Below are 25780 nucleotides of genomic sequence, written 5' to 3' on the forward strand. Positions count from 1 at the left end.
AGAGCCGAAGAACTTTTCGACCCAGGTGATGCATCGGTTAGCACAACGAACTCACATCCGGGAGGGCGACGTTTCAGATCCCCCTCCGAGCGTACGGATTTAGGTTTTTCGTGATTTTCGTTAAGCGCTAAAACCCGGTATGGTTTGTTTGAAAAGGACACAGCTGGTGTCCTTCCTCTTCCTTTCCTGCTTAGTGCTTGTGCTCCCTCTCTAATGATCTCGTTGCCGATGGGACGTTAAACTCTAACCTTCGCACCACCCCTTCCGAAAAATTTTCTCTACATCTTTCTTCGTTGGGCAACCGATTTCAAAAATTCTATGAGGGTATTACGTGTAACGGACGTCTTTGTGATAAGGCATTGTCGAGGATATTATAATCACATGTGACATGCCACATTTATGGCGCAATCGGTAACGTCTTTTCTTCTGTAATGGGACCCAAACTTCTGTTTTGCTAGCCCTGTCCTACCAGCACCCTCATGTGATACGATGTCGAATGCGACAATCTCCAACTCAAGTAAAGTATAAGGAGATAACGCATACCAGCAGCTAATTCTTTTCTTATGACATAGCGAACTATGTAGAGTTTAGATCACCCTCACCTAAAAGTTTTCTCTTTCAGAATATAAGTTCTATAGTTGTAGACAAAAATCATTTTTGTTGCGACTGTCAGAGATGCTGGAAAATGAAAAGAGTAAGCTGGTGGTAGATACGACTCTGTGGTTAGTGATTAGTGACAGAATAAGCCATCCGTGAGTAAGAAGGTGTTTCCCTCGAAGGCTTCGGGCTAAGTGGCTTACGTGCTAACGAGGTACCAACGAAGTCATAAACGTCGTTATGCATCGACCCAGGTTTTATATCAGTCTATATACCGGACAGCACATACCACAAACCTCCGTTAAGCCGGTTTGTACTCACGCAGCTCCACTGCATGCAATGTTGTACGACTTTTTTAAATTTTTAATCGCTTATTTATAGACTTTTAGTACTGTATTAACCTTTCAGAAGTCTGGAAGTCATTGCAACAATTAATCAACAATGTTTATAGACAAAAGGATGAAACATGAGGGCGTGCTGAAAAGTAATTCCTCCGAATTTTTTATGTGAAAAGTCAAAGTTTTTAAAATAAAACTAACATTATTTAATATTCTACATCCTTATTCTTAATATTTATTTATCTATTTCTCAGCACTGTCATCTTGGTGATGAACACATTTCTCCCAATGAGAGACCAGTTTGTTAACATCGTCATTGTGCAATGTTTGACTTCGTTGACGGAGCCACAACCGCTTCATCACTATGAAAGGGAAGTCTCCGAAGGCGTTCTCTAAGTTTTGGAAAGAAATGAAAATCGGATGGAGCCAAGTCAGAACTGTATGGAGGATGACCGACGACCGTGAACCCAAGGCGTCGCTCTGTTGCAGATTTAGTAGCGATCATGAACGGTCTGGCATTGTCATGCTGCCGGCCGGAGTGGCCGAGCGGTTCTAGGCGCTACAGTCTGGAACCGCGCGACCGCTACGGTCGCAGGTTCGAATCCTGCCTCGGGCATGGATGTGTGTGACGTCCTTAGGTTAGTTAGGTTTAAGTAGTTCTAAGTTCTAGGGGACTGATGACCTCAGAAGTTAAGTCCCATAGTGCTCAGAGCCATTTGAACCAAATTTTCACGCTGAAGTAGAGGGTACTCCATGGGTGGACAAACTCTTCGAATTCGAAACTCGATTACGGTTACCTGTTTCTCGCGCACTGACATACACTCCTGGAAATGGAAAAAAGAACACATTGACACCGGTGTGTCAGACCCACCATACTTGCTCCGGACACTGCGAGAGGGCTGTACAAGCAATGATCACACGCACGGCACAGCGGACACACCAGGAACCGCGGTGTTGGCCGTCGAATGGCGCTAGCTGCGCAGCATTTGTGCACCGCCGCCGTCAGTGTCAGCCAGTTTGCCGTGGCATACGGAGCTCCATCGCAGTCTTTAGCACTGGTAGCATGCCGCGACAGCGTGGACGTGAACCGTATGTGCAGTTGACGGACTTTGAGCGAGGGCGTATAGTGGGCATGCGGGAGGCCGGGTGGACGTACCGCCGAATTGCTCAACACGTGGGGCGTGAGGTCTCCACAGTACATCGATGTTTTCTCCAGTGGTCGGCGGAAGGTGCACGTGCCCGTCGACCTGGGACCGGACCGCAGCGACGCACGGATGCACGCCAAGACCGTAGGATCCTACGCAGTGCCGTAGGGGACCGCACCGCCACTTCCCAGCAAGTTAGGGACACTGTTGCTCCTGGGGTATCGGCGAGGACCATTCGCAACCGTCTCCATGAAGCTGGGCTACGGTCCCGCACACCGTTAGGCCGTCTTCCGCTCACGCCCCAACATCGTGCAGCCCGCCTCCAGTGGTGTCGCGACAGGCGTGAATGGAGGGACGAATGGAGAAGTGTCGTCTTCAGCGATGAGAGTCGCTTCTGCCTTGGTGCCAATGATGGTCGTATGCGTGTTTGGCGCCGTGCAGGTGAGCGCCACAATCAGGACTGCATACGACCGAGGCACACAGGTCCAACACCCGGCATCATGGTGTGGGGAGCGATCTCCTACACTGGCCGTACACCACTGGTGATCGTCGAGGGGACACTGAATAGTGCACGGTACATCCAAACCGTCATCGAACCCATCGTTCTACCATTCCTAGACCGGCAAGGGAACTTGCTGTTCCAACAGGACAATGCACGTCCGCATGTATCCCGTGCCACCCAACGTGCTCTAGAAGGTGTAAGTCAACTACCCTGGCCAGCAAGATCTCCGGATCTGTCCCCCATTGAGCATGTTTGGGACTGGATGAAGCGTCGTCTCACGCGGTCTGCACGTCCAGCACGAACGCTGATCCAACTGAGGCGCCAGGTGGAAATGGCATGGCAAGCCGTTCCACAGGACTACATCCAGCATCTCTACGATCGTCTCCATGGGAGAATAGCAGCCTGCATTGCTGCGAAAGGTGGATATACACTGTACTAGTGCCGACATTGTGCATGCTGTGTTGCCTGTGTCTATGTGCCTGTGGTTCTGTCAGTGTGATCATGTGATGTATCTGACCCCAGGAATGTGTCAATAAAGTTTCCCCTTCCTGGGACAATGAATTCACGGTGTTCTTATTTCAATTTCCAGGAGTGTAGTTACGTTACACACCACCATGTTACACGCTACAGTTCGGAGTCCTCTAGAGGCACAGGACTGCAAATACGTTGACACGAAGAATAAAGATGTAGAACGTTAATAAGTTTTGTTATTTAAAAGAGCTTTAAGAGTTTTCACATAAGAAATTCGGAGACATTACTTTTCAACGTGTCCTCGAAGTATTTCGAATGGCAAAATTCGCTTGGCGTTGATTGTGTGTGTCAAGTTTAAATTGTTTACCACAGCAATATTTGAAATCGGAGTTATAAAACTTCTTTGCCAACATTCCTACGATAAAGCAACATGAAGACGTGTCACGGAGTGATCCGAACTATTTGTATCACTACTGACGGAGGAATCTCACTTCACAACAGATTAACCTTTTAGGAAGGAAGGAACGGAAGACGCCAATTATTGGTTGAATGTTTAGACCTTTTGTGGACTGCCTCAATGGAGAGAACGTCACATGGGACACGTAGAGGCCTAGGTGCGACTCCTAATGTGTGCATCTGGGAAGTGTTTCTCTTCTGTTTGTTGTGATATCATAAACTACTGAACACTAAAATTTATTTGAGAATTTTCTCAGTAGATGCAAGTGAACGAAACTGGAACTTACTTACATAGTTATTTATTTTCGATTAACATGTGAAAGTAATTATTGGATATTTGTTCAAAAAATGGTTCAAATGGCTCTGAGCACTATGGAACTTAACATCTGAGGTCATCAGTCCCCTAGAACTTAATACTACTTAAACCTAACTAACTTAATGACATCACACACATCCATGCCCGAGGCAGGATTCGAACCTGCGACCGTAACAGTCGTGCGTTTCCGGATGGAAATTTGTAGTAAGTCCCTATGGGACCCAACTGCTGAGGTCATCGGCCCCCAGGCTTTCATACTACTTAATCTAACTTTATCTAAGTTACGCTAAGGACAACACACACACACACACCCATGCCCGAGGGAGGACTCGAAACTCCAACGGGGGGAGCGGCGCGAACAGTGACAAGGCGATTCAAACAGCGCAGCTAGTGAAAGTACTTTCCCGACCATCTTGCGATTAATATCTCTGCTACACGAGTACGTGAAGCAAATAAATAATGTGGGGAATGTCTTGAACACTATGTTCATGTCACTAACGCTTCAGTAACTGGTAGAGCGCGACGTTATAGGCGCCCACATTCCAGAAAGAATGTATTGTCAAACCTCTGAGGAAACTGAAAAGCGCTTTTTATGAGAATTTGGTTGTTGTTGTTGTGGTCTTCAGTCCCGAGATTGGTTTCATGCAGCACTCCATGCTACTCTATCCTGTGCAAGCTTCTTCATCTCCCAGTACTTACTGCAACTTACATCCTTCTGAATCTGCTTAGTGTATTCATCTCTTGGTCTCCCTCTACGATTTTTACCCTCCACGCTGCCCTCCAATACTAAATTGGTGATCCCCTGATGCCTCAGAACATGTCCTACCAACCGGTCCCCTTCTTCTTATCAAGTTGTGCCAGAAACTCCTCTTCTCCCCAATTCTATTCAATACCTCCTCATTAGTTACGTGATCTACCCATCTGGTATCTGCTGATAAAATTATATGCAAGGTGAGGAAGACGGCTACAGCTCCTGTTCACGATATCGTGCGTCCTTTATTGCATGTCAGACATCTCCATTTTGTAACGCCTAATGAAACTTGCTGCTTTGACACAGCATGCAACAAATGTAGACGCCTAGGGAGAGACTCTTAACCCTCTTTTTATGTTCTGGAAACCAGTCGATCTGTAAATGTCCATTATGCTGAGCTTAATGTTTCTGATTTTTTAAAATATCCGTTGTAGCCAACGGAATGTTTTACCCAACACTGCTGCGTTGCCTCCAAAAATTGTATGCAGTCGAGTTGCACTTCTGACGCGTTCCAGAATAGGTCACAGCATTCAAACATCTTTAACGACATATTGGTTAGTGATAATGGAAGTTACATCGCAGCTTGCTTTCAGCATCGCTGTCACCCCGGCGAATTTTGATGTGCCATTCACCACTTTATCAATGGGAATAAAATCCGAATTTACGAGAAACGGCGCTTCCGTTATCGGAGAGATTAAAAGCAGCAAAAGGAGCCCTTATCCGGCCTGTGAGAAGACGCGACGAAACCGTCCCAGACAAAACCACAATGCAATTCTTAATCTCATCTGCGGTTTAATACAAACCGGCATTAAAGCAGTACGCGTTGAAAACGCATCAGGGGGCGAGAAGCAAAGGGAAAACATAATCTCGTTATACGGCTTCAGCAGACGGAATGAAGCTCGAATAAATCACCACCGGGATAATTGAATTACGGGCCGAGGTGTAAGAGCAACGAAACGGCGAAAGCTGCCAGCGGAGGAGAGAGAGCCACGGAGAGGGCGGCCGGTGCTTTTTGTTCCGGCAGAGCAGGCCGGGGCGCTTAAGTGTGGCCGGCGCGCGTCCGTGTCTGCCGAATCGGCGTTTCCCGCGCTGCGCGGTATCAATTATGGCGCGTCTATTAGCGACGGGGTAAATATCTGCTTACGGATAACCGTCGGCAACGGCATGTGCGAAGCGCCTTCACAATAAATCAAATTGCCAAAATTATAGCGAGCGCGGCTCGTAAATCACGCAGGGTGTCTGTCATGACACCGTTGTGGCCCGCCCAGACGCCAGTGCGGGGGAGGAGAACGCGGCTTGGCCGGGCCGTGGGCTCGCTGTCTGCGGTCACCTGGCCGCTGAGAGGCCGTGTCCCACCCCAGAACTGGGAAAGGTACTCGCGAAAGATGTCTACCACTGTCACACTGTGTTCATCAAAATAGTTCCAAACCAAGTTACTGTACTTTAACAAGAGGAGGTAAAGCTGTGGGAAGCATTTGCCAGCAAAACAAGTTACGCTTTTTAGGGCTCTTTTTTTTCCTTTATTGAATTTCGATTCCCCTCGAAGGGGGCAGGCTGGCAGCAGCTTAGTAAGCTGCTCTACAGCCTACAGACTTTTCAAAACGTAAGAAGAAGAGAAGAAACAATAAAAGCAGGCGATAAAACGGTGACTTAAATTGTAAAACGGCGGAAAATTGGATAAAGTTAAAACATAAAGCAAAGGGTTGGCAATGCTAATAAAATACACAGGAATCAGACAAGTAACATAGTAGACACACAATTAAAAAACATGGCAACAGTCTGGTTTCTGTCCGCAAGAGATAAACAATAACACCCAGCGACAGTATGATGTCCGTTCGCAACACTTCCGAGAAAACACACAACACTGAACACTCACTGTAAACACGGCACGAAAATGTCGGCACAATGATGACACTCCCTAGCCAAGGGCAGATGGGGGGGTTTGGGCTCCATACCTCAGTCGATAAAAACGGATCCGTTACAGTATCACTTTGCTGTTCGTCTGTCTCTCTGTCTGTCCGACTGTTAAAAACCCTCTTTCACAGGAACGGGCAGACGTATCAAATTGAGATGTACGAGGTTTGCTCAGAAAGTAATGCACGGATTTCTTTTTCTCAGCCGAAAACAAGGCTACGAATGCGAAACATTACGTACGTGTTGTTACGTGATGTCTCCTGAGTCAGCGCGCCTACCTTCTGTGACTTACGACAGGTAGCGTAGCTGCAGGACAGTTTCAAAATGGCGTGTATAGGTGATGTACGTTACAAGCTAAGTGCCGTCATTGAATTTCGCACTGCAGAGAAAGAGACTGTGGGGAATATTCACAAACGCTTGTGCGAAGTCTATGAAGCATCTGCTGTCGACGGAAGTGCAGCTCGTCGCTGATCACGGAGGGTGAGATCATCAGGAGGCGGTTCGGTGAAGCTCCGCGATTTGCAGCGGTCGGGGAGACCATCCACGGCTGTCCACAACTGCCATGTTGCAGCGAGCTGATGTTGTCATTCGTGAGGACAGACACATTACGACTCGACAGTTGGTGCTGCATCTGTCAATCAGCAAAGGATGTGTGGATGCAATTATCCGTACTGTTGGATATTCAAAACTGCGTATAACGAAACGGCTTACACGCCGTTGTTTCGCGCTGGAGGAAGGCCATAGAATGGGAGGGAGATTACTAAGAAAATAGGGTGTGTGGATAAAACACCATTCTTTCGTGTATGTAATTCTCATTATGTTCAATAAAGAATTGCTAAAGAAAAAAAGTGGTGTATTACTTTCTGGGCAACCCTCGTACGCCACATGCTAACGTCAAAGATAGGGGTGTCCAGACATTTACCATTCTGGGCCACACTAGAAGAAGACGAGTATTTTTGGGTTCACATAATATACTTAAAACTAGGGAAAAAAAGGACCGAGATGCTCCAACGAGAGAAAAGCATCGTGTGGGGTGAGTTTCATATTGACAACATTCGCTTTATCACAACTTCTTTACTTAAACGCGTTGGACACTCCTGGTCTACGGTCTCTTGGCAGTGTAATAAATGTAAGCTTCTAAGTCAATGCAATCTATCATATATTTTGATACTCGCAGACTTACTCATCAAAACCCATAAAGTCATTCCCGTTGACCTGAAATCATGAAATTTTGCAAGAAGCGGTGTTTCGCAATAAAAGTAAAGAAACTATCCTAAATTTGTTAGTTTGCAGTTATATCACACGGAAATAATATTTTGGTCATTTGTTTTCCGACTGTTTGTCAGTCCATCAGTATGTTGAAACCTCTTTTCCTCAGGAACCGGTTGGCGTATCGAGTTGAAAATTTATGTCACATACTAAAGACTATAGTCCCTTATCGGTGTGCTAAATGAAAGCTTCTAAGTCTGTGCAATCAAAAGATACGGCCATTTATGTCACACATTTTGATAATCGCAAATGCGTTCATTAAAACCCATAGGGTACTTCCCATTGCCCCAAAATCATTAAACTTGGCAAGAATCAATATTTTACAAACAAGGAAAATCATAAAATTATTAATTTTTTACACAAAATATTTGTTTTGCACATTTGCTATCTATCTTCAAACTTAGAACTAAAATATTCTTGAAGGTCTTGGAATTCCCAGGGCCGATATCTTGCCAGTATCGATGTCGATGAGAGACAAAAACCGTCGTGATTCTTGAATCTCGGATTGGATGATCTGTCTATACACATACGAGGATCATTTCTAAAGTTCTGCACATTGCGCATGCGTGACTGTTGCGATGGCGTGATCAATCTGAAATTCGTCTCAGTTGCGACAGACACTTTAGGCGTGACGTTAGTATGTGTGTTTGTTGGTTCACGTAGCTGTGCTGTGAGTAATTCAGTTCTAAAGTGGAAGCTGAAACCGGTTCAGGTCGGATTACACATAGTGACCAGCGTTCCTACACCAAAATCGAATTAGTACGTGCAAAGAACCCAACATAAATTTACAGCGCTTTGAGAGAGGAGGGTAGGAATAGATAGTGGATCGTAGCACAGTATCGCGAAGGTCTGGTAAGGTCGGGGAAGCACTACGGACAACCCAAGTAATGGAATGCTATCAACTGCAGCGGACTACATCTCTCAGGTTATTGTTAGCGGTATGTTGAGAGAAGATCGACGAAAAACATGCGAGGAAACTGCACTGAGGCCAGCATTCTGTTTACAGAATCATAACTGAAAAGTTAAAGATAAGAGATGTTGCTGCCATATGGGTTTAGCATGATCTGAAAGAAAAGCAGAAAGCAGGTCACAAAAGAATCGCACAAGAATTGCTTCAACGTTATCGAAAGGTTAAAAGTACTGTTGCACTTGATGAAACCTGGATTCGAGATTTTGAGCGAGAACTAGAGTCTAAGTCGTCATAATGGAAAAGTTTCGACTCTCCAATCCCGACAAAGTTCCACCGACAACAATCAAAGGTGAAATTGATAATCATCCTTGCGTATGACATGAACGGGTCATAGTTACAAACAGACTTTCCTAGTGGTCGTCAGTAACAGGCACGTAGGACAAGCTATTTCTGCAAAATATTTTGGGCACGAAAATTCGTCAAAGAAGGCCTGACATGCTTGGAGGTGGTGTCCTAATTCTGCAAGATAATACAAGCCTGCCAACTGCCCTACCACTGAGAAAAATGCTCGAAAATACAGATGGGAAATACTTCCTCGTTCACCATACAATCCTGATATGAGTCCACCAGGCTTGATTTGTTTCCCAAATTGAAGAAACAACTCCGCGGAAAACGTTTTGATAGGACTGATGAAGTTTCCAGTAAGGTAACCAGCGTAATCAGACATTTCAAAAACGAAGGTGCCATATCCGGAACACAGAAGCTGTGAAAACGTTGGGAAGATGTCATATGCAAGAACGGAAATTTTATGGCAAGGAATGTAAATGTATAACTTTTGAAACGACCCTCGCAATTAAGTTTGTACGACAGCCGCAGAGCGCGATACCTACTCGCATCTCGCCATTTCTTTTTTTTTTTTTTTTCTTTTTCTTCCGGAGCAATCATTTCTGGCGTAAAAGATGTGATGGAATTCGGAAACTGGTTCTGTACTGCAGTTGATGATCTTGGAAAAGTGAGATACACTTTTGTGATCTCGCAGGTTTTCTCAGTGTGGCTGATTGATTGTGTTCTCAGCCTAGTTGTACATTTCATTTCGTTGCACAATTTAACGACGACCTACCCCGTCATCCTCTGTATATACCACTAAATGTATTGTTATGCATATTCAGTGCGTGGACTCCAGTCAGTCCGCATGTACCATCGCTACTCCCAAATTTCAATAAGCCAGCCACAGAATGGCATTTTTTTTTTTCGCAAACATCCGACATTACCAAGCAACATCTCATACCAACGCAACTTCCTATCGATCTTCCTCTCCTCCCACACCTTAGACCACACTTCCTTTACTGCAAAATTCGTTCTCATCACTCAATATGGGGACCGATGACATGGCTGTTTTCTCCCCTCCACCAAACCAACCAAGCAACCTCTCAAGATCTTTCTCTCTCATCAGCAATCCACGCTGCAGTACCATTACACACATTGATAGTCCCAGTCATCTATATGCCCTGTCCTGTCTTTCTGGTCATGATTTCAATACGTTCTAGTCAGTTAGGTAGTTACATGTTCCATAGATCATTTGAACGATTCTTTTATCAAAATGACGTGGAACGAATCGGTTTACAGGATATGTATACGTGAGAAATGTTAATACTAATGAACACATTGTTACTTTTAGTTCTACTCATGAAACTACACTTTTGTATTTTATTTTTACAGGCTACTAGTTTTTAAGTTACCCAGGGACGGAATCCATACCGATATATAGGGCGTCCCCTTCATGTTGACTACCGCAAATATTTTTTTGTCCAGAAACAAAATAAAAAAGTGTATGAACCAAATACTGTTTATCTACAAGTGACTGTAAAGTCAACGGCTCGACCATGGCATACCTCCCTGCAGCCAAGCAGACGAGATGAATTCTCACTCACCTTCGCATATGACAGAGCCCTATGTCGCACGGCTTCTTGCTGCAGCAAAAGGACCCTCCAGGGTGCGGTGCTTGTGAAGTACAGATTACAGAGGGCCACATTTTAGCCGGCTGTGTTTTGTATTCAGACAAGAGAGCAGTAGCTAATATATTTTATCTTCCATTTAGCCAATAATGACACAAATGATCGATTTAAAGGTTTGAGCAACATCCAACTTGTTACTTAACATTTTAAGGAGAAGTTTTAAATATATTATCAGTATTGCTCGCTCATACTTGTTTTTTGTAAGTGATCAGCTAACCTCTTCTCCTTTCCTGTACTGTTACTTGTGTTTTAGTTGACGCTCTTACAACATTTGACCACGTTTACCCTGTGTTCAAAAAATGGTTCATAAGGCTAGAGCACTATGGGACTTAACATCGGAGGTCATCAGTCCCCTAGAACCTAGAACTACTTAAACCTAACTAACCTAAGGATATCACACACATCCATGCCCGATTCAGAATTCGAACCTGCGACCGTAGCAGTCGCGCGGTTCCGGACTGAAGCGCCTAGAACCGCTCGGCCACCGCGGCCGACTACCCTGTGTTCAAGCTCAGATAGTGTAACTGTGCGGGTGACAATGCGTGAGACAGAAAGAGAGAGAGCGAGTGCAATTTTACGAAAGATTGAGTCTTACTTGTTTTATAACATTTTAGATGTTTCGTCAACATTCGTTTCTACCAGATTTCGTAAGGGGCGTTAATAACATTACAGTTAAGAGCCCATAAAATAAACACACACACACACACACACACAAAATCAGCTCCGATCTTGTGTTCAGGTCCATAAGTAATGGAGGATGTGTATATGCCACGCGCGCTAGCGGTGCGGTCTAGGGCGCCTTGCCACGGTTCGCGCGGCTTCTCTGGTCCGAGGTACGAGTTGTCCCTTGGGCATGGGTGTGTGTGTTGTTCTTAGCGTAAGTTAGTTTAAGTTATATTAAGTAGTGTGCAAACCTAGGGACTGATGAGCTTAGCAATTTGACCCATAGAAGTTACCACAAGCGTACATGGGCAAAATCTCCGTAAATTACTGCGCGCTGCACAGTGCTGAAAGAGAGAAAAGTGATTCTTAGCCATTTCGTACAGGGAGACAAGTTGGAGCAATTATAAGAGTGATATTCTTTCTACCTTCCTACTGATCGTTCCCTTAGGTTTACTCAGAAAATAATCGTCAAAGTGGCGTACCACATAGAAAATGAATCAGCCGTGTCGCGATTGTGTGTGACGGGTGAGCGCCGTGGGCCATATTGCGGCGGCAAGGCGTGCCCGCAGCTCAGGGCGGGGCGTGTCCTCTGGTTTGAGAAGGCCGCTGCACGCGTGCGCAGGCGCCAGGCGTCTCAGCCAGTGCAGCCGTAGCGGGACGAGGGACCAGCAGGTCAGTCCGTACAGACAACAAACACCCACTAATCAGCAAATCCACATTACAATCTCTTCAATCTAGTTTCAAACGCATTTAAGAACTATGTACATGCACATCCACTTCTGCATTCTACGTGATTACCCTGCCATTCACAATTAAGTGCTTGGCAGAGAGTTCATCGAACTACCTTCGAGCTATTTCTCTACCGTCCACTCCAGAACAGCGCGCGGGAAAAACGAATATATAAATCTTCCTGTGCGAGCTCTGATTTCTCTTATTTTGTTACGATGATCATTCCTCCATATGTAGGTGAGTGAAAAAAAAATCGCTCTCATAGGAGAAAATTAGTGATAGAAATGTCGTGAGAAGATCCTGCTACAAAGAAAAGCTGCCCCAATTCACGTATCATATCAGTGGCGTTCCCTTCCATATTTTGCGAGAGTATAAAACGGGCCGCTCTTCTGTGAACTTTTTTGGTGTCCTCCTTCGACCTGATCTGATGCGGATCCCACACCGCACAGAAATACTCCAGAAGAGGACGTACAGCCGTAGTGTAGGCAGTCTCTTCGGTAGACCGATTGCGTTTCTCAGTGTTCTGCCAATAAACCGTAGTCTTTGGTTTGCTTTATCCACAACGTTATCTATGTGATTGCTCCAACTTAAGTTATTCGTAATTGTAGTCTCTAAGTATTTATTTGAGTTTAAGCCTTTAGATTTGTGTGACTTAACATGTAACCGAAATTTAGCGTTTTTTTTTTTTGTACTCATGTGGATGATGATCATGTTTGGTTTGTGGGGTGCTCAACTGCGCGACCATCATGCACGTACAAATTCCCAATTTTTACACAGTTCAGTTTTTTCCATAGTTCAATCGAACCACTGTCACGAGTCATGATGATGATAACGAAATGATGAGGACAGCACAAACACCAGTCCCCGGTCAGAGAAAATCCCCAACTCGACCGGGAATCGAACCCGGGACCCCGTGATCCAGAGGCAGCAACGCTAGCCACTAGGCCACGAGCTGTGGTTTCATGTGGATGACTTCACACTTCTCGCTATTTAGTGTCAATTGCCACTTTTCGCACCATACAGACATTGAATGACAGTATCACTTGCAAGCAATCTAAGAGTGATACTCAGATTCTCTCCTAAATCGTTTATGTGCATCAGGAACAGCAAACGGCCTATAACACATCCTTCGGGAACACCAGAGATTACTTCTGTTTTACCCGGTGACTTTCAATTAGTTACTACGAACTGGGTGGCAGGAAATCACGAATCTAGTCCCACAACTGAGACAATAGTCCACACGCAAACAATTTGAACAGAAGTCGCTTGTGGTATACGGTGTCAAAAGCCTATAGTTTGCCTTTACTTCCTAGGAAATGGTTCAAATGGCTCTGAGCACTATGGGACAACATCTTAGGTCATCAGTCCCCTAGAACTTAGAACTACTTAAACCTAACTAACCTAAGGACATCACACACATCCACGCCCGAGGTAGGATTCGAACCTGCGACCGTAGCAGTCCCGCGGTTCCGGACTGCAGCGCCTAGAACTGCACGGCCACCGCGGCCGGCCTTCCTAGGAATAAATTAATTATACAGATTAGTGCATTCGGTATTCACATTAACTTACTTAGAAATATTTGGAGAATGTAACCTTTTCTGTCGCCTTTGGTTAATCTGATGTCAACCGCTACGACTTCCTGTCCTGTACCATTTATTCATCTCCGATGCCTTCATATATGCTCTAGATATATTCCATTCTGTGTCTTGCACTGCACTTTATATCGTTTACAGCTCTCTTTATCAGGTACGTTCAAAAAGAAACGAGCCGGATTTTGTGAAACGAAAACCGTTGAAGGGAACGCAATGCCTTTGTTTACAGAAGAAAGTGGGATCTCTAAAGGATCTCCTAGACCACAAGAGAGACATGAGTGCACACCGAGACCCGCAAGAAAGACACGCCAGACACGCCGTTGCACGTACGTCACAGCATATGATACTACAAGTCTTACAAATGCCAACAGCCGTCTCCGTTGGGGGAGCGAGTAGCTATTTGAGACGAGTTTAATAATTCTTGACTGCGTGTTTAAATGCATGAAATCACTCAATAGCACACGACAAAGTTAAGAGCCTTAGTCGGCACCTTTTCAATTACACATTTATTTCCCGCATACCCTCCACGGAGCCGAACGTTCGCGAAGTATGACGGACAGCCAACTAGTGCGATGTCACAAGTTGGTTGCAGCGCCTTTATTTCTCACGGGCGCCGGCTCACATCCAAGAGACGAAAGAGCGAACACGTGCCCGCACTATCACTATGAAGTCCTAAACCAGACAAATGAAGGTAAATGGAGTAATGTTCCCTTACAGAGGAAGGAGTGCAAGGAAGGAAATTCGTTGAAGTATGATACAGGTGTGAGAGGAGCACTGCATACCCGTTGCAAGGGTGAAGGCGTGCTACATACGATTCGAGGAAGTACGAATGTCATTGATCGATGATGCACGATCTGGAGCGTCACAACGCATTGCCGATAACTTTGTCCAGCAGGTGGATGCCATCGTTATTGGACGTCCCTCAGTTACGGTGGCTGTCGTTGTTCTACAGGTCGGATTGAGTGTCGGAACTGCAACGGACAAGCTGAGCTCTCCATGAACTTGAACCATTCTCTGATGATATTCCCTTTCGGTACGCTTTCCGCAGTAAGGAAGGGCACCAACATCTTTGCTCTTCTTTTGAAGCCTCCATCTATCTGTTTGCAACAAAACTGAGTGCAGTGGACTGTAGACGCGTGCACATGCTCGGTCTGCCGTCACGTGGATGGGCACCCATCTCCCTATAGCGTCTACTTTGGGGTGTTAACATTCTTGTGCCGACTACATCTCCTTCCGTAGTCAAGGGCAGTACGATCCCTTCACCGGTACTCATTTTACAGCCCCCGCTCGTTTCTTTTTGAATGTATTTTACAGTACCACGGAAGTCGTTTTTTGATATGTTAACAGATGTCCTATCAGCCTGGTGATGTCCTAACAGGTGTCCTGTCAACCCACGTGGTCCTTTAATCACAGATTCACATGAAGGGTCAACGGTTTGACGACATAACCAACATTCAAGCCGTTGTGACATGCGGGTTGACTAAATCTCAGAGAATGATTTTTCTGACAGTTTCACGTGGTTTTATGGACGTTCTGTGCGTTGTATTCAAGTGGTTGGTGGCTATGAGGAACACCTGAAACATTAAAATCGCCATCTTAACGTTTCCCTGTTTTTATTAATTCAGTTTAGGTACTTTTTCGACTGACGGTGTATGCGTATCTGTAGTGAATATAACAGAATAAACTCAAAGACTTGCTCGACATGTAATGCGGAATAGGTGGCGTAACTCAAGGTAATTATTTCAGTATCCCGGCAGATAAAAAAACTACGAACAAGGGCGATATTGCAAAGTATTTAACTGACCGTTTGTATTCTATCACTATTTTAAAACTTTTTCTCGACGTTTGGATCCGTTTATAAAATGTTGGGGATCTCGACGTTAAAGACAATGTAGCAACGAAAAATGTTGCGCATAGTTATGACACGATGACCGTTCTGATGAATATTCATCTGACAAATGAAAATTTCTACAACTTAAGGCCCTTATGATTACTTACTCATTTACTAGGTTGAACACAAAAGCCGCAGTCTGTCCTTGGCCTCGCCAGTCAGCCCCCTCCATCTCCTTCGTTTCACCATTATCATATTGCATGTGATCCTATCATTCCATCGCAGCCGTCGTCTTCCCCCTGATCTATCACTTCTGATTTCTTCCTCCACCTGCCTGCCGATCTCGCCTTCTCGACGCCACAACGTCCAGCATGTTGGACAACTTCTGCAGTTTCGCTTTTTCTTTTTTCTCCAGTCGCCTCCATCCCTCACTGGTCCAAAAAAATATCTTAGAATAGCATTCTCAAATGTCAGGAGCTTTCTTTCAGAACTTTGGATCAGAGTCTTGTTCTCTGCTCCACATAGGACTACAGGTTATATTATAGTCCTGTAGATGCTAATTTTTGTGGATTTCGATAGAAAACTGAATTGGGGCAGCTTTCCAAGTGCACACCTTGATCTGTCTTCTGCTTGAATTCTTGTCATTATTTCCTGGTGTAACTTATTCCTTTCACTGAGCATTGCCCCAATATATTCGAACTGTTTTATCCCTTCAAAGATTTTACCACCCACATCTAAAGGTCTGTCATCGTTGTGTGTGCCAGCTACGAGATCTTTGGCCTTATCGGTATCCATCTTCACGCCTCTTCTCATTACCTTTTCCATTAAAATTCTTGCCATCCGAACCAGATCTTGCTCATTTTGTACTCTTAAAACTACGTCATCGGCATAGGCCGGGGTGTTGATGCTTCTACCTAGCCGAATTCCTATCTCTAGGGTTGTCACCTTCCTCACGCTCTTTCTAGAACCAGAGTAAATAGAAGGCGGGACAGGCAGGCATTCCTATCCTCACCTTGAACTTCTCTGACATCTTTCCATTCACTTTCACCGAGCGTGTTGTCACTTTTATATGTGCTTGTGTTAGTTTTAATAGTTTTCTGGAAACCTGTACACTTTCAAAGTTCTTGCCAGATCGCTTTTCTATTCACGCTGTCGTACGCTTTTTGGAAACAAATAGAGAGATAATGAACATCTCTGTGAAATTCCCAGTTCATTCGTAGCACTTGCCTATTCACATGTAATTAGTCTGTAGTTGGTTTTCCATTTCTAGATCCTGCTTATTGGAATCCAAGTATTTCATCGACGTGTCGCTTAGCCGCTTCAGCAACAAAAAGACCATCTCATTGTTCATGTCATTGGGTCTCCTTTCTTAAGTATCATGCAGATGCCAGACTGCTGCTATTCTGCTAGTATCCTTTCACTCCTACAAATTAAATACATTAGTTGGTTACTTTCTCTTGTAGAATACCTCTTTTAGCGTCACTGGAAGTATACCATCTATTCCTGGTGCCTTTCCTTTCTTCATTATTTTTATGATATCTTCTTCTTATTTCGTTACGCAGGGAGCAACAGGTATAAGTGCAGGTATTTTTGTATATGTTACCTTAATATGTACATACATCAGCGAGTTGGCTGTTTTTCTCGTGTCGGAAATCTTTCCACAAACACAACACAACATTTAAGAGCCGATGTTTTCTACATGGCCGCATCTGGTGTGCGAAGGGAACGACGCCTGACAGCATAGATTACCCGTTTTGCATCCATGCATCCAACTTCAATATCGAACCTGCTGCCGTGGGGAAAATGAACATTAATGGCTTTCTTGTGCCATTTGAAGGTACTACCCAATATAAAAACATACCACTTGTAATAACTGCAGTAATTAGTTCGCAAATGACGCAAATTCTGACGTGATGTTGTTCAGCACAACATTCGGGTCACCATAGAAATTTCTGAACTTATGCCCATTACACCCTTTATATGATAAAGAAAAGGACAACTAATTAGCATCTCATGACTTTTGTTTAGGGCTACACGTTCTCTCACTTACAGGCCTGTACTATAACCAGATGCACACGACGACGGGAGAGGTAGAGCGCTACGTATAATGCGCGGGAGTAGCTCTAACGTCACACATTTGGAAGACGCCTTTGGACGGTATCCCAGTGTTTGGTAACGCCGCTTTTCTCGTCGCGCGGCTCGGATTTCGGCGACTGAGTGCGACAGTGAGGCAGGCGATTTCCTGGCACGGCGTCTATTTGTACACTGCATGCAATTCGCGCAGAGGCCGTCCGCTGTTGAAGCGCCGCCCTCATCAGCAGAACTTGCTGCGCGACCACTCGGCAATTTTCCGCCTCTGTCTTCCGCTTCTCAGTGCTCACCCATCTCCTTTCTATTCTTGTAACCACCCCATCCTGTTCTGCCCTAGGCGCCCACACTCTATGAAGACTCAGGAGACCGATTCTCGCCATTTCCGTACGCTGTCTTCTTTATTGCTTTCCAGCTTTGCATATAAATCTGAGTAAGGTACGCTACGGAGCTAAACACAGAAATTACACAGTACGCAAACAAGGCAGGTTTGAGCGAGTCTCGCTTTTCGTTTAAACGGAAAACCGTGTGTACATCTGTAAACCCAAAGACACGTAAAATTTGGAGCATTCCAACAGTTCGTACCGTTTTCTGTTCAAGATTCCGAATACATTATCAAAGCTGTTTTTTGCTGTGCCGTAGAATACGATGATCATCTCTTCATCCATTAGACAAACGAATTGGGATCTCATCATTATATTAACAGCTCTTCAGCGACTGTGTCACCTCTACATTTTTGTATGTATTGCGGCATGAAACTGCACATTCGCGCAGCGGCACAAGATATGGAAGCGATTCGGGCATGGTCTCCACAAATAAAAATAACCTGGCACCTGCCTTAAGTTATTTATGAAAACCGTGAAGGAATTTTTCATGTTGGCTGGACGGACATCTCAACACAGTTTTGTTGGAAACTGAGTCCACAGCAGTGAACAGAACGTGTAGTGCCCACGTGTAGACGCTATACGATATCTAGATTCGAATTCTCTAACGTGGCGCAGTTCGCTGACAGACGGTGCACCGTAGGCTCAGAGGACTTGCTCTATATATCAGGCAAATGAAATTTGAGTCCCACTCAGAGCAGGAGGAGATGGGGCCGTTTCTTTCGGGATCAGCTACATCGTATTGAGCCACGACGGTATAAAACCTTCTCTCGCAGATAAAAGCCACCACACTTTTAGAGAAGTTTGGTGTGGTCCTGGCATGGAGAGGTATCGTATTTGATAGTTTGATATACGTACTCGTACAGAGCTTCGAAGTTTCGTTGCTTGTCGGAGGAATAATGCCAGTCCCCAAGAGTACAGAGATTATTACCACATGCGACATATCTCAAAAGAGAAGTTCGTCTACGCGTCCTCTTCGTAAGTGCACATCCGAATCGACCTTTCCTGGTGAAGTAATTTATCACAAGTGGTCAGTGAATTATCAAAATCTTGCTCCTGCAAACTCGAGTGTACTGGGGAGAGGTACCTCGTTAGCTGCTACCAAGAACTCATGTTGCAGCGAGTTCTCAGATCCTCTTGACTCTTTCGGTTGCAGAACTTCGTATTACATTTTTTGTAGACCTTTTTTTTAGGTCAATCGTCTTGTTCTCAAACATTACCTTATTCTGTAATGTTTTTGATATCCTCTTCAGGTAATACGGATTTACTGATTATGCTTAAATTTTATACTGTAGTGCAGTGGACTGTGAGAACACTTTAGTGTCGTTCTGGCCACTATAAAATGCAGAGTTCCGTCAAGAGCAATAGGAGTGCGAAAACGCCTCAAATCTAGAGCCGGAGACACTAATATGGGCGTGCGTGAGACTAGTAATGACGCGAACCCAACATATGTAATAGTACTCCGTCAACACATAAAGTGTCCCGAACATCGGCCGGGTGACTCGTCATAAACGGTCACGATCTGTTGATCCTATGCCACACCGTCAATATTTATTTCCTGTAGTAATGATGTTTCTCCGCCCATTATATATTCTTACCATAACACTTTTGCTTGTGTCACCGTTGGAGCAAGTAGTGGCCGTGGAAATTACATCTCATCGCACAAACGCAGGCACGTCTCATTCTCGCTGGACGGCAGGGCAACCATAAAGAAAATACCATAATTCACATACTTCAGAATTGAAAATAGGCAAAATATATTGCACTAGCTGCAGAAACTTCTGCAGCTCTCAGTTTATACTGATGAGAGCCAAAATATTATCACCAGCTGCTTAATAGGATGTTGGTGCAACAAACGGCAGCGTTTCTGCGTTGCATGGATCTGGCAAGTCTTGGTAGATTCAGGAAGTACGTGGCCGCGGATATCTAACCACGGGTCATTCAGGTCCCGTAAAGGACAGTATGGGCCGGTGATTTGTCTATATGCAACTGCCACTGGATAGCGTTCCACATCTTTTCCATTCATTTCCATTTTTTAAATTTGATTGCCAAGACATAGAAGTGTATTCACTGTTACTCTTCTCGAACTGTTGCAGCACGTTCCTGGTTTTGTGACACGGACAGTTATCCTGCTGGAAGATGCCGTCGCCTTCAGGGAGGTCATCAAATATGAAGGTATGCAGATGTTTCGCAAAAATGTTCACGTCGTCCACATCTGTCATGTGCCTTCGATTATTACCGCAGGTCCCACGGGAGCATATGTGCCTATCCCCCCACAGCATAATACTATCCTCACCGGACGGCGTCCTTGTCGCGGCATATGTTTCGAGCAGATGATTCGCCTGGATGGAACAAGAAACATAATAAATATGAGCAGGTGACATGGTTAAAATAATCCACGGTCCATTTTCAATGATTTCGTGCTCACTGATATCGTAACTGACTACGTCACTGAGTCAGTATGGAAATACGTAGCAGTCGTCTGCTGCAGAGCCCCATGTACAACAATGTATTATACACAGGGCGTCTACAGCGAAATATCCTTTCTTTGACGTGATGTAAGAATATTTCTGTACTTCTTACTCCGTTTCAGCTCAGACTTGTCCGTTGGGTGCAGAAGGAGCAAAAGTTGCTGCCGAATTTATGTCGACGTTTGGCGCATTTTCACTATTTCGCTGTTGTGCGTCCAAGCGAAAATGGCGTCATTTGAGAAGATGGACTAAAGCGTGCTTTGGTACGCAGAGTTTAAATCCATTGTTATGGTTCGTTAGCAACTTCTGTCTCTTTAGGAGAAAGCAGCATCAGAAGCCAAGGGAATAAAAGCATGGCTCAGGCAGTTTCTGGATAGTGGCAGCATTCTGAAGTGCGTGCGGTGGATCGGCGTATCTCTGAAGTTCAAGTCGAAAACGTGCACCAAGCGTTCCACCGAAGTCCACGAAAATCATTTCGTCAGGCTTCACAGGAACTTCAGATGACACGTGCAACTAATCCATAATGAGGTTGCGTCAGCAGTCAGAGCAAGTGCAGATACTCCAGGCCGTAAAGTCTGATGAAAAGCAACGGCGATATGGATTTGCATTTGAAATGCTTAACCAGTCGAATTCCTGCTCTTTTATCAAGGCTAATGTTTTCATGTGAGGCCACACTGCATGTCTCTGGATCTGTTAATAAGCAGAACTTCGCTTTTGGGCATCACAGAATCCACACAGCGTCAGAAATAAGGTGCGAGCCCCAGAGTTAACGTTTGGTGTTGCCTTATGTGCGGCAAGGTATCTGGACCGCCCCTATACGTTGAGCAGATGTTCCTATACATGTTGGAGATATTCACTTTTTCCCAGGCTGAAGAGCCGGCCGGAGTGGCCGAGCGGTTCTAGGCACTACAGTCTGGAACCACGCGACCGCTCCGGTCGCAGGTTCGAATCCTGCCTCGGGCATGGATGTGTGTGATGTCCTTAGGTTAGTTAGGTTTAAGTAGTTCTAAGTTCTAGGGGACTGATGACCTCAGAAGTTAAGTCCCATAGTGCTCAGAGCCATTTGAACCAGGCTGAAGACTTACAACGAAACCTTTGGTTTTAACAAGACATCACTGGTCGTCGGATGTTCGGACAAGTCTGAATTGAACATTTCCAGGACGCAGATTGGACGCGATGAACCCGTGTATTGGCCTCTACGGCTCTATGACATCAAGCCATTGGACTGTTTTTCTCTGAGGCTACGTGAAAGACAGAGTGTTGGCCACTGCAGTGCAGGACCTTCAAGACCTCCGTACTGGGATTGTGGAACTCATCGGTAACCCCCCTCCGGACTTGTTGTGGTGCACCTGGATGGAAACAAAATAAAGACTAGACATTATTCGCGTCACCGCGGTGGTTCACTTGGAAGTCTTTTGATTCGATGTTTTTTCAAAACTTAATTTGACGTACAACCTATTTTTGAGATTGGAATAAATTTATTTCACTTAATTTTGTGTTGGATGAAAATAGGGCTTTCGGTGTAGACACAGTACTTTCGCTACCGCGTCCAGTGGCGGCAACGCCATGAGGCAGCGTTCAGTCTCGTGGTGGTCAGTTGTGGGAGTGTTTTGGGCTCATCAGTGTGTATAGCCTTTATTGAAACCGTGAAGTGTTGAAGGACGTGGTGAGGACTTCGACTCGGTACTACGTGCAGTCACTGTGTTGTGGAGTGGTGAGTGGTGAGAGGAGGCGGCGAGCGCTCGTTGCGGTTGGAAGGAGTGGCCCGACGTCTAGCGGGAGTACGAGTCTGGTTCCGCGACTCCCCGCCGCGGCGGCGCCGTAATGGCCCGTGACAGCGGATGGGGCAGGTAGATAGCTGCAGCAGCCGGTGTCCCGCAGGCAGCCACACAGGGACCTACCTCTGCAACTGTCGCCAGCAAACACACAGTTCTGTGGCGCCGCTGCGTAACAACAGATCGGCTCGTTACACGTCACCTGCAACTCTAATTTATCGGATGGCACAACATACAAATCTACTGTTTCCACATATCCACACCACATTATGGTGCCTAACAGACGGTTCTTTGTGTACCACTGACACTTTCCTCCTTCTTGTTTCAGTACAAATGGCACGAGAGAAGAACGACTGCTAGGGGGTCTTGGTATGAGGTCAAATTTCTCTGACTTTACCTTGATGTTTTTTTCGCGAGTTACGTTTGGAAGGAAACAATATTTTCGTTGACTGTTCTAGGAACGCATACTCTTGTAATTATAGATGTAAACCACACCGTGATGCACAGCTCCTCTTTTGTAGCATCTGCCACTGGTGTTGAATGCCCATCTCAGTGATAAAGCTCCGCGAACCTGTGACGGATCGCGCTTCCCTTCCTTCCATCTTCTCTATTTCCTCTGTCATTCCTATTTAGTACCATAAGTGATCCACACTGACAAGTACGGTGAAGAGCCAAAGAATCTGGTACAAGCATGTGTATTAAAATACAGGCCGGCCACGGTGGCCGTGCGGTTCTGGCGCTGCAGTCCGGAACGGCGGGACTGCTACGGTCGCAGGTTCGAATCCTGCATTGGGCATGGGAGTGTGTGATGTCCTTAGGTTAGTTAGGTTTAAGTAGTTCTAAGTTCTAGGGGACTTACGACCTAAGATGTTGAGTCCCATAGTGCTCAGAGCCATTTGCACCATTTTTTAATTAAAATACAGGCAGAATACGGCGCTGAGATCGACAACGCCTATATAAGTCGACACGTGTCTGGCGCAGTTGTTAGATCGGTTACTGCTGGTACAATGGCAGGTTATCAAGAGTTAAGTGAGTTTGAACGTGGTGTTATAGTTGGCGTACGAGCGGCGGGACACAGATTCTCCGAGGTAGCAATGAAGTGGGAATTTTCCCGTACGAATATTTCACGAATGTACTGCGAATATGAGGAATTCAGTAAAACATCAAATCTACGACAACACTGCGACCGGAAAAAGATCCAGCAACAACGGGACCAAAGACGACTGAAGAGAATCGTTCAGCGTGACGGAAGTGCAACCCTTGCACAAATTGCTGAAGATTTCAAAGTTGGGCCATCAACAAGTGTCAGCGTGCAAAACATTCAACGAAACATATTCGATATGGGCTTTCGGAACCGAAGGCCCACTCGTGTACCCTTGATGACTGCACGACATGAAAGTTTACACCTCCCTTAGGCCCGTCAACACCGACATTTGACTGTTGATGACTGGAAACATGCTTGGTCGGACGTGTCTCGTCTCAAATTGTATCGAGCGGAAGGACGTGTACGGGTATGGAGACAACCTGATGCACCCTGCATGACAGCAGGGGAATCTTCAAGCTGGTGGAGGCTCTGTAATGGTGTGGGGTGTGTGCAGTTGGAGTGATATGGCACCACTGATACGTCTAAATACGACTCTGACAGATGACACGTACGTAAGCATCCTGTCTGATCTCCTGCATCCATTCATGTCCATTGAGCATTCTGACGGACTTGTGAAATTCCAGCAGGACAATGCGACACGCCACACGTCCAGAATTGATACAGAGTGGATCCACGAACACTCTATTGAGTTTAAAAACTCCCCAGACATGAACATCATTGAGCATATATGGGGAGCCTTGCAACGTGCTGTTCAGAAGAGATCTCCACCCGTTGTACTCTTACAGATTTATGTACAGCCCTGCGGGATTCATAGTGTCTGTTCCCTCTAGCACTACTTCAGACATTAGTCGAGTCCATGCCTCGTCGTGTTGCGGCACTTCTGTGTGCTCGCGGGGGCCCTACACGATAATAGGCAGGTGTACCTATTTCTTTGACTCTTCAGTGCAATACTTAAGTATCGGTCTAACTAGTGTTCTGTAAGTCACCCCCATCGTGGGTGCACTGCACAGTTCGACGTTTTGTACGGGTGGTTTAGCGGTTAGGACGTGTGAGTGAGCTTCCAGGGCTGAAACTTAATGGCGGAGTAGGAAATTAGGTCAAATAATGAAAACATACTTCATTGTACTGGATAGAGGGGGCGTGCCTGATGAAGGAAGATACCAGGTGTAGACCAATGTAGAAGGTCGTGCAAACTAAATAAAATGGGAAACGTGGGGGAAGGCGGTTCATGTTAAGATATGTTGGTGGCCGGTCACGGGGTGCAGAACCAAAGCTCAGCCTCCGACGAGAGACGTCTGTTCCAGTTAAGGTCTGAGAGAGAGAACTGGCTGTGCTATGCTCTCCAGAACCCTCCAGTGCACATATAGGTGACGTGCCGATAGCGTGAATTCGCTAGCAACTTCGGCAAAGGGCTGAAGGCGTCTCTTGTCAGTAGCTTAAACGGAGAGAACTGCCTCGATTCGGAAAGGCAGGTGGCTTGTGTCATGTGGGAACAGCCGCTCTAGGAGAAAGTTTGTAAAGACTTGACTGGGGCCTTTGAAACAATTTTTTAAACAAGTTCCCTAAAATACTCCTTGACTGGCTGCCACCTTGTACATATTCTTCCAATCAGTGTGTCTAACATGTGCCTTTCCTACGGTTTGTTTCATGTGATTGTGCCATCTTAAGTGGGTCCATACCGATACTCACAGATATTTAATAGATGTGATCGCTTCAGGCGACGGTTGTGCAATTGTGTAATCGAAAAATAACGGGCTACATTTGTTTCCTGTTGGGAGTCAATTATAAATCCCTGCACCAAACGTCCATCCTCTTCAGGTGTTCCTGGATTTCACTACAGTTATTTATCGTTGTGACTTGTCTGTATAAGTTACGACAGCATTATCGGCAAAGAGCCTCTTGGAACTTCCGAAAGTTATTCACGTACATAATGTGGACGCGCCAGAATCCTCTAATATTCTCTTTGAGCATACCCGAAGTTACGTCTAAATCTGAAGATTTCCAGTATCTCTCTCCTTAAGAAATTCATGTTGTGTTCTATTCGCTAGGATCTGTTCGACATATTCAGGAAGCTGATATATTCCGAATACTCTGAGAGGTGGCGTGAGCCCCCTCTCATATTTCTATCTTACGATTTTCCTCTCTAATTGCATGCAGTGAAAAGTCGCTATTCCTTCACACACGGACTTCCCACGCAGCGTCTCTCGTCATCCGGGTGGTCCGGTGACAGGCGGGCTCTGCTGATCTGGAAAGGGTTAAGCTGACGGGTGTGAGGAAGTCGAGTGAATGCTTTGCAGACGCCGACATTGTCGAAAGACACGCCCGGAGGGGTCTGAAGTAGCGGCTGGGCTAGAGGTTCCGTTACTTCGCAGAAACTTAGCGAAAACACTTTCTGGCGGGCTACCAGCGAGGCGTGGGAATGACTTGTGTATCCAGGCAGTTGTGGCGGGAAAATTCCC

This window comes from Schistocerca cancellata, chromosome 2 (genome assembly GCF_023864275.1).
Source record: "Schistocerca cancellata isolate TAMUIC-IGC-003103 chromosome 2, iqSchCanc2.1, whole genome shotgun sequence".
Classification (NCBI taxonomy): Eukaryota; Metazoa; Arthropoda; class Insecta; order Orthoptera; family Acrididae; genus Schistocerca; species Schistocerca cancellata.